Consider the following 10,450-nt stretch of genomic DNA (forward strand, 5'->3'; position numbering starts at 1 on the left):
TAATTTATTGTATGAATTAAGATAGTTTAATATATAACATCTGCTTCAAAGCTAACAGTAAAGTTTATTTGTCATTTAAATTTATCTGCTTATTGTCTTTTTGTGCCATCTTCCTACCAGCGTTGAAATTATTAACTCTTCCCGAAGATCATTATTCCTTTTATTCTGTGTATCCGTAATAACTGTCTAGATTTTTTTCTTTCATTATTCATGTTGTACCCATACATTAAAAACCGTTTTCGCTTACTGTACTTCTGTCGCATTAGGAAAATCATTGGCTTTTCTATTGACTGCAGTCATGGTTTTAGTAACTATGTAGCACATTGCTGGAATGTGAAGCAAAGAAGGCTACCTTTGAAGTTTTATATATTAAGAAAGAGTATTAGACATTTCTCTTTGTGTATAATTATTCTTTAATATCATAGTAGTTAAAATCTAATTATTCTTTCCACCCATTCCCCTTGGCTCTGTTCTAGTGTAATTTGTCATAATTTTTGTACACTCTTGGATTGCAAAACATGATATCGTGAAAGAAAAAGAACGATGATGAAAAGAACGGAAAAATAATGCAGAGTGAAAAGACATTTTTGGCTGGTAATTGTTGTTTTATTTATATCAACTTTATTTCCACTAGAAATGCTTCAATGTTATAATTTGTACGTCTCTTTTCACATGTGGCTTTATACTGGAGTTTTACTAGTTATTTATTTTACATGAATGCTTAACATTATGTTTTAATGTTTAGGGTAGCATTTATGCATTAATTTCTTAGGTTTTGAATTCTATATTGAAGTGTGTGAACTGGTGCTTTCTTTATATTATATTGTAATATTCGAAGTGAGGTTGAACTGGTAGTCACACTATAATTATCAGAAGTCTGAGATTTGTTAGAGTTCTGTTGCTTCGTAGTGGTTTCAAAATTACTGCTGTAGTGTAATTTTTTTCCCCAAGTGGCCTCATTTCGCATCACGAGGACCAATTTTGTTTCAGTTTTTTTCCGAATTTAGAGTCTCTCTCTATGAAGTGCTGTTTCTCTTAAAACCATTGAAATTTAAATGTCGAACAAAAAAGAAATGTAAATAAAAATTTAAGTACTCGTAAAGAAAGTTAGTGGAGCCAAATTGTCTTCTGTTAAGGATTATAGCTTTTCCTTAATCTGAACTATTTTTCACATACTGTGAAGTTTTATGAGCCAATTTGGGAAGATCTATTTTAAATTGATTCGATATATAAAAATTCATTTTGAAATCAAATCAGAGATGTTTTATTATTATCGAAGTAAAATTCTGCAGATTAACTTTCAAATTTGTTTTGAAAAGCTCTCTGAAAGTTTCTTTTGGACTTTTTTCCGTTCTCTTGGCAAATACATGACAGAATTATTTTTTTAAAAAAGCTGATGTGTTTTGCTTATAACAATGACTGATGCAACTGTAACCATGTCGCTGTAAAGAGCACATGTTTCCCAGTAGCTCCTTTAAAGTGTCGGGATTTTCTTTAATTGGGTCAATCTCCACTAGAAGATCAGACGTTGCTTTTGTGTAATTTAACAATTCCTTCATCTTATTTTCAGTTAAGAGCTCTTCTTCATAATGACCGCTTTTATTATCAAGGGGTTTTATAAGCACCCATTTCTTTTGTAATTTTTCTGATTCATTGTTTGACTTCTCTATCTTTCATATGTGAAAATTCTTCGGCATCCTTTGCTTTTTAGATTTGTAAGATTTTTTGGACTTCATTTTCAGTCGATGGAAATTGTTTAAAGTAGCAGATAAATTCTTTCCGGTGTTGATGGATGAAAGTTGAACCACGTATGAATGAAATTCTAGCAGTGGACAAATTAAATGGAATCCTTTAAGATTCTGCTATACGCGAAATCACACTTTACAAGTCTGCGTTCCACAAGTACCTGCTGTATTAAAAATGATAGGCTGCAAAACGTGACTTGAAGAATCATATGAGGTAATTAGAATGCAGATTGATTGTTTAGTCGTGATAAATATTCTATACAGATGACCGGAAATAATAAAAATTTACATGGATTTACTATAAAATATTTTACCCTTGGATCATGGATTAGTCATAAACAGTACTTGTGTTGAAAACAGATTAATGTATATGGATTCCCTGTTTAAGAAAGGAATTTCTCTCTGACAGTATGCAGTCTGTATCATAGCTGGAATAGCTAGGTTTGTGTCTTCAGGGAAACAAAATCTGTTATTCTGTAATTTTTCCTGAAAATGTGCGTTTAAATTTTGTTACCTAGATAACATATTTTTAACTCTTTCTATATGAAAATGAAACCAAATACAGAAAGAAATAAAATTGCATTCTTTCCCTTAGTGCAGTTATGCGCAACTTTAACTTAATGGGAACCAATTTTGAGTTTATAAAATTTTGGCTAGTTACAATTATATAGTGTACCTTTAATATTTCATTTATAAGTGCATTACACAAAGTATAAAAATGTGTGGTATAATATGTTAAAGTAAAGGTATACTCTTTGTATTATTGACAAAAAATTCAGCAAGATGAAAGTTAAATACAGGGAAATCATATTTTAATGTGAAATTTAACACTGCATTTCTTCTGTGAGTTTTTTTTCCCTCTGGTACATGCAGTGTTATGGCTAAATCCTTGCAGTTGTTGGGATGTTGACTTGTTATCCTGTATCTAAACATTGATTTTAACAAGTTCATTGTAGAAAATCCTCTTTCACATTTTTAAGTAGGTCGAAAGCAGGAATTTATCTTTTAAAAGTTTAACAGTTTATGATTTTTCTGATCTAGGACTATTCAAATGGCTTTTTGTGATATTCTTGATCTTAATTAGGATGAAAATCGGTTATTTCCATTTCTAGATCAATATAATTGTTATTTAACATATTTGCAATTTTTTTCCCATTTTTCTTAAATACTAGTATAATGTAATGGGTTTGAAGTGAATGCAGTAGTTGGCCTAATTTTAAATACACTCAAAACATCTAAATTAAAAAGTAATTTAAGCTCGATGAGATTTTCCAAATGATTGTTTCTTTCTCTTTAGTTCTCCAGATATTCAAAGTGTCAAAACGTATATTACATTATTATAAAAATGTATATTCCTTATATTTGTGTTATATGTTCACAAAATTAATTTTGATTTAAAATGAATTTATAATACCTTTTAATTCAAAGACTTTAGTTTAATTCCCCCGCCTCAAGTTTAGATTTAGTTATTATGTCTGTAAGAATTGCTAAATCATAGAACCAGGTATGTTCAATAACTTCTTCATAAGTTTCGAATTCTGGATTTATAAAATTCTTTAATGAAAAGAAGCTGGGATGGAACCCAGGCAGCCAGACAGAATATCCCTTCCCTGAGTGAAAATTTCTATCATTTCTTTGAAAGTGAACTTTTAATATTTCAGAATAAACCCTCGTAACACTATTAAATCTATATACATTTTTTAATGTTTATATAATCCATGTTTGGTTCTTACAATATTTTGAGCTATTATATTACTAATTCTGTATGTGAATTAACACATTTTAACATAGAATACCTGCTTCAAGTCTAAAAGTAAAGTATTTGAATTATGTTTTACCTTTCGTCTGTTTTCAGACGCATGTTCTCTTCTACAATTTACGGAATTTCTCCGTATTGGACATCTCGCATAGCTGACAAAATTTCATTCCTATGTTTAGGTTTTATAGTACAATAAGTTGAGCATCCCTACATTAGTATATGACTTTGATTCCTACAAAAGAAAAAGGAGTATCTTAGTTTTCTTGAATTTTTGGTCAAAATTTTTGTATGTAGGTAATTGCAATACCTCTTCCACGAAATTGCATTTAAATTTTTTGCAACATTTCAAAATGCTGTATCATTCAATGGAATTTGATGTGTTATGTCTTTGCTGTATTAAAGCTGGGCTCGAACCCGGGCAGATAGACAATATGTCCTTTCCCTGAGTGAAATATTGCTATAATTCCATTAAAGTGACCTGGTAATATTTCAGGATAATTTCTTGTACATCTGACTGAGCTGTCCTCTCCCATGAATGAGAGTATCTAAGTAAAGAACTTAAAATTTTAGAAGTTTCTTACGTTTAATTTCTGAATGAAATATTTCTTTTATGGTATATGACTTTTGTTTCCAGGATGTTCTTCGAAATCTGTTTTTAGAGTGATGTTTTTGTGCCCTTTTTTAAAAAAAATCTTTAAAAGTATATATGTATAGCTCTTTGTAATGTTAATATATTGCGAGTTTGATTCTTACTCTATTTTGATCTGTTATGTCACTAATTCTGTATGTGAATTAAGATAGTTTAATATATAACACCTGCTTCAAAGCTAATAGTAAAGTTTATTTTGTTTATTTGTGATTTAAAATTATCTGCTTATTTTCTTTTGGTGCCATCTTTCTACCAGCGCTGAAATTATTTACTCTTCTCGAAGATCATTATCCCTTTTATTCTGTGTATCCGTAACAACTATCTTAATTTCTTTCATTATTCATGTTGTACCCATACATCAAAAACCCCTTTCGCTTACTGTACTTCTGTCGTATTAGGAAAATCATTTGCTTTTCTATCGACTGCAGTCATGATTTTAGGAACAATGTAGCTCATTGCTGGAGTTTAAAACAAAGAAGGCTACTTTTGAAGTTTTATATATTAAGAAACAATATTAGATATTTCTCTTTGTGTATATTTATTCTTTAATATCAAAGTAGTTAAAATCTAATGGTTCCCTTTTGGCCTCTTCTAGTGTAATTTGTCATCATTTTTGTGAACTCTTGTAATGCAGAACATGATATCGTGAAAGGAAAAGAACGGAGAAGTAATGCAGAACAAAAAGACATCTGTGGCTGGTAATTCTTGTTTTATATCAACTTTATTTCCACTAGAAATGCTTGAATGTTATAATTTGTACATCCCTTTTCACATGTTGCTTTATATTTACTTTACATGAACGCTTCACATTATATTTTAGTGTTTAAGGAAGCATTTATGCATTAATTTCGTAGGTTTTAAATCCATATTGAAGTGTCTGAATTGGTGCTTTTTTTTATATTGTATTGTAATATTCGAAGTGAGGTTGAACTGTTAATCACACTATAATTATCAGAAGTCTAAGATTTGTTAGAGTTCTGTTGCTTCGTAGTGGTTTCAAAAGTACTGCTGTGGTGTAATTTTTTCCCAAGTGGCCTCCTTTCGCATTAAGAGTGGGTGGCTAAACAATTTTCTCTCTGTGTGGCCTAATATTTTCCCTGTCCAACGGGGTCTTCTCTTCCCAACAGGCTTGTGTAATTGCACTGCGTGTGTATAAACCAATTTTGCTTCACTTTTTTCCGAATTTAGAGTCTCTCTAGCAAGAGCTATTTCTCTTAAAACCATTGAAAGTTAAGTTTTGAACAAAAAAGAAATGTAAATAAAAATTTAATGTGTACTCGTAATTGTCTTCTGTTAATGGATGCTCCAAATGTGCTTTTTCTTATTTGTTTTAAGCATACTTTATTATATTTTGTCCTTAATCTGAACAATTTTGGCATATTGTGAAGTTTTATGAACCAATTTGCGAAGATCTATTTAAAATTGATTCGATAAATAAAAATTCATTTTGAAATCAAACCAGAGATGTTTTATTTTTATCAAAGTGAAATTCTGCAGATTAACTTTCAACTTTGTTTTGAAAAGCACTCTGAAAGTTTCTTTTGGACTTCTTTCCATTCTCTTAGCAAATACATGACAGAATTATTTTTTGAAAAAGCTGATGTCTTTTGCTTATAAGAATGACTGATGCAGCTGTAACCGTGTCGCTGTAAAGAGCACATGTTTCCCGGTAGCTCCTTTAAAGTGTCCAGATTTTCTTTAATTGGGTCAATCTCCGCTAGAAGATCAGACGTTGCTTTTGTGTAATTTAACAATTCCTTCATCTTATTTTCAGTTAAGAGCTCTTCTTCATAATGACCGCTTTTATTATCAAGGGGTTTTATAAGCACCCATTTCTTTTGTAATTTTTCTGATTCATTGTTTGACTTCTCTATCTTTCATATGTGAAAATTCTTCGGCATCCTTTGCTTTTTAGATTTGTAAGATTTTTTGGACTTCATTTTCAGTCGATGGAAATTGTTTAATGTAGCAGATAAATTCTTTCTGGTGTTGATGGATGAATGTTGAACCACGTATGAATGAAATTCTAGCAGTGAACTAATTAAATGGAATCCTTTAAGGTACTGCTTTACGCGAAGTCACGCTTTACAAGCCTGCGCTCAGCAAGTGCCTGCTGTACTAAAAATAATAGGCTGCGAAACGTAACTTGAAGAATCATATGAGGTAATTAGAATGCAGATTGGGTGTTTAGTCGTGATAAATAGTCTATACAGATGACCGGAAATAATAAAATTTTAGATGGATTTACTATAAAATATTTTACTCCTGGACCATGTATTAGTCCTAAACAGTACTTGTGTGAAAAAAGATTAATGTATATGGATTCCCTGTTTAAGAAAGGAATTTCTCTCTGACAGTATGCGATCTGTATCAAATTTGGAATAGCGAGGTGTTGCAACTTCAGGGAAACAAAATCTGTTATTCTGCAATTTTTACTGAAAATGTGTATTTAAATTTTGTTACTTAGATAACCCTATTTTTAACTCTTTTTATATGAAAATGAAACCAAATACAGACAAAGAAATAAAATTGCATTCCTTCCCTTAGTGCAGTTATGCGCAACTTTAACTTAATGGGAGCCAATTTTGAGTTTATAAAATTTTGGCCAGCTACAATTATCTAGTGCACTTTTAATATTTCAGTTATAAATGCATTACACAAAGTATAAAAAGGTGTGGTATAATATGTTAAAGAAAAGGTGTACTCTTTGTATTATTTACAAAAAATTCAGCAAGATGAAAGTTAAATACAGGAAAATCATATTTTAATGTGAAATTTAACACAGCATTTCTTCTGCGATTTTTTTTTCCTCTCTGGTACATGCGATCTTATGGCTAAGTCCATGCAGTCGTTGGGATGTTGATTTGTTATCCCTTATCTAAACATTGATTTTAACAAGTTCATTGTTGAAAATCGTCTTTCACATATTTAAGTAGATCGGAAGCAGGAATTTATCTTTTTAAAAGTTTAACATTTCAGGATTTTTCTGATCTAGGACTATTCAAATGGCTTTTTGTGATATTCTTGATATTAATTAGGATGAAAATCTGTTATTTCCATTTCTAGATCAGTAGAATTGTTATTTAACATATTTGCAATCTTTTACCATTTTTCTTAAATACTATTATTATGTAATGGGTTTGAAGTGAATGAAATAGTTGGCCTAATTTTAAATACACTCAAAACATCTAAATTAAAAAGTAATTTAAGCTCGATGAGATTTTCCAAATGATTGTTTCTTTCTCTTTAGTTCTCCAGATATTCAAAGTGGCAAAACGTATATTACATTATTATAAAAATGTATATTCCTTATATTTGTGTTATATGTTCACAAAATTAATTTTGATTTAAAATGAATTTATAATACCTTTTAATTCAAAGACTTTAGTTTAATTCCCCCGCCTCAAGTTTAGATTTAGTTATTATGTCTGTAAGAATTGCTAAATCATAGAACCAGGTATGTTCAATAACTTCTTCATAAGTTTCGAATTCTGGATTTATAAAATTCTTTAATGAAAAGAAGCTGGGATGGAACCCAGGCAGCCAGACAGAATATCCCTTCCCTGAGTGAAAATTTCTATCATTTCTTTGAAAGTGAACTTTTAATATTTCAGAATAAACCCTCGTAACACTATTAAATCTATATACATTTTTTAATGTTTATATAATCCATGTTTGGTTCTTACAATATTTTGAGCTATTATATTACTAATTCTGTATGTGAATTAACACATTTTAACATAGAATACCTGCTTCAAGTCTAAAAGTAAAGTATTTGAATTATGTTTTACCTTTCGTCTGTTTTCAGACGCATGTTCTCTTCTACAATTTACGGAATTTCTCCGTATTGGACATCTCGCATAGCTGACAAAATTTCATTCCTATGTTTAGGTTTTATAGTACAATAAGTTGAGCATCCCTACATTAGTATATGACTTTGATTCCTACAAAAGAAAAAGGAGTATCTTAGTTTTCTTGAATTTTTGGTCAAAATTTTTGTATGTAGGTAATTGCAATAGCTCTTCCACGAAATTGCATTTAAATTTTTTGCAACATTTCAAAATGCTGTATCATTCAATGGAATTTGATGTGTTATGTCTTGCTGTATTAAAGCTGGGCTCGAACCCGGGCAGATAGACAATATGTCCTTTCCCTGAGTGAAATATTGCTATAATTCCATTAAAGTGACCTGGTAATATTTCAGGATAATTTCTTGTACATCTGACTGAGCTGTCCTCTCCCATGAATGAGAGTATCTAAGTAAAGAACTTAAAATTTTAGAAGTTTCTTACGTTTAATTTCTGAATGAAATATTTCTTTTATGGTATATGACTTTTGTTTCCAGGATGTTCTTCGAAATCTGTTTTTAGAGTGATGTTTTTGTGCCCTTTTTTAAAAAAAATCTTTAAAAGTATATATGTATAGCTCTTTGTAATGTTAATATATTGCGAGTTTGATTCTTACTCTATTTTGATCTGTTATGTCACTAATTCTGTATGTGAATTAAGATAGTTTAATATATAACACCTGCTTCAAAGCTAATAGTAAAGTTTATTTTGTTTATTTGTGATTTAAAATTATCTGCTTATTTTCTTTTGGTGCCATCTTTCTACCAGCGCTGAAATTATTTACTCTTCTCGAAGATCATTATCCCTTTTATTCTGTGTATCCGTAACAACTATCTTAATTTCTTTCATTATTCATGTTGTACCCATACATCAAAAACCCCTTTCGCTTACTGTACTTCTGTCGTATTAGGAAAATCATTTGCTTTTCTATCGACTGCAGTCATGATTTTAGGAACAATGTAGCTCATTGCTGGAGTTTAAAACAAAGAAGGCTACTTTTGAAGTTTTATATATTAAGAAACAATATTAGATATTTCTCTTTGTGTATATTTATTCTTTAATATCAAAGTAGTTAAAATCTAATGGTTCCCTTTTGGCCTCTTCTAGTGTAATTTGTCATCATTTTTGTGAACTCTTGTAATGCAGAACATGATATCGTGAAAGGAAAAGAACGGAGAAGTAATGCAGAACAAAAAGACATCTGTGGCTGGTAATTCTTGTTTTATATCAACTTTATTTCCACTAGAAATGCTTGAATGTTATAATTTGTACATCCCTTTTCACATGTTGCTTTATATTTACTTTACATGAACGCTTCACATTATATTTTAGTGTTTAAGGAAGCATTTATGCATTAATTTCGTAGGTTTTAAATCCATATTGAAGTGTCTGAATTGGTGCTTTTTTTTATATTGTATTGTAATATTCGAAGTGAGGTTGAACTGTTAATCACACTATAATTATCAGAAGTCTAAGATTTGTTAGAGTTCTGTTGCTTCGTAGTGGTTTCAAAAGTACTGCTGTGGTGTAATTTTTTCCCAAGTGGCCTCCTTTCGCATTAAGAGTGGGTGGCTAAACAATTTTCTCTCTGTGTGGCCTAATATTTTCCCTGTCCAACGGGGTCTTCTCTTCCCAACAGGCTTGTGTAATTGCACTGCGTGTGTATAAACCAATTTTGCTTCACTTTTTTCCGAATTTAGAGTCTCTCTATCAAGAGCTATTTCTCTTAAAACCATTGAAAGTTAAGTTTTGAACAAAAAAGAAATGTAAATAAAAATTTAATGTGTACTCGTAATTGTCTTCTGTTAATGGATGCTCCAAATGTGCTTTTTCTTATTTGTTTTAAGCATACTTTATTATATTTTGTCCTTAATCTGAACAATTTTGGCATATTGTGAAGTTTTATGAACCAATTTGCGAAGATCTATTTAAAATTGATTCGATAAATAAAAATTCATTTTGAAATCAAACCAGAGATGTTTTATTTTTATCAAAGTGAAATTCTGCAGATTAACTTTCAACTTTGTTTTGAAAAGCACTCTGAAAGTTTCTTTTGGACTTCTTTCCATTCTCTTAGCAAATACATGACAGAATTATTTTTTGAAAAAGCTGATGTCTTTTGCTTATAAGAATGACTGATGCAGCTGTAACCGTGTCGCTGTAAAGAGCACATGTTTCCCGGTAGCTCCTTTAAAGTGTCCGGATTTTCTTTAATTGGGTCAATCTCCGCTAGAAGATCAGACGTTGCTTTTGTGTAATTTAACAATTCCTTCATCTTATTTTCAGTTAAGAGCTCTTCTTCATAATGACCGCTTTTATTATCAAGGGGTTTTATAAGCACCCATTTCTTTTGTAATTTTTCTGATTCATTGTTTGACTTCTCTATCTTTCATATGTGAAAATTCTTCGGCATCCTTTGCTTTTTAGATTTGTAAGATTTTTTGGACTT

General features: G+C 30.5%; 1 long non-coding RNA gene across 1 annotated transcript; it reads left to right on the forward strand.

The window, feature by feature from the left end:
• The first annotated feature begins 466 nt into the window (after positions 1-466).
• Positions 467-10,175, forward strand: LOC146992808 (uncharacterized). Its single transcript, XR_015039055.1, has 3 exons — positions 467-594; positions 4,749-4,851; positions 9,109-10,175. It is a non-coding gene; the product is annotated as an uncharacterized LOC146992808 (long non-coding RNA).
• Positions 10,176-10,450: the final 275 nt, after the last annotated feature.

Source organism: Stegodyphus dumicola, chromosome X2, assembly GCF_044657685.1.
Source record: "Stegodyphus dumicola isolate Sdum_Otavi_A_Nest chromosome X2, ASM4465768v1".
Lineage (NCBI taxonomy): Eukaryota > Metazoa > Arthropoda > Arachnida > Araneae > Eresidae > Stegodyphus > Stegodyphus dumicola.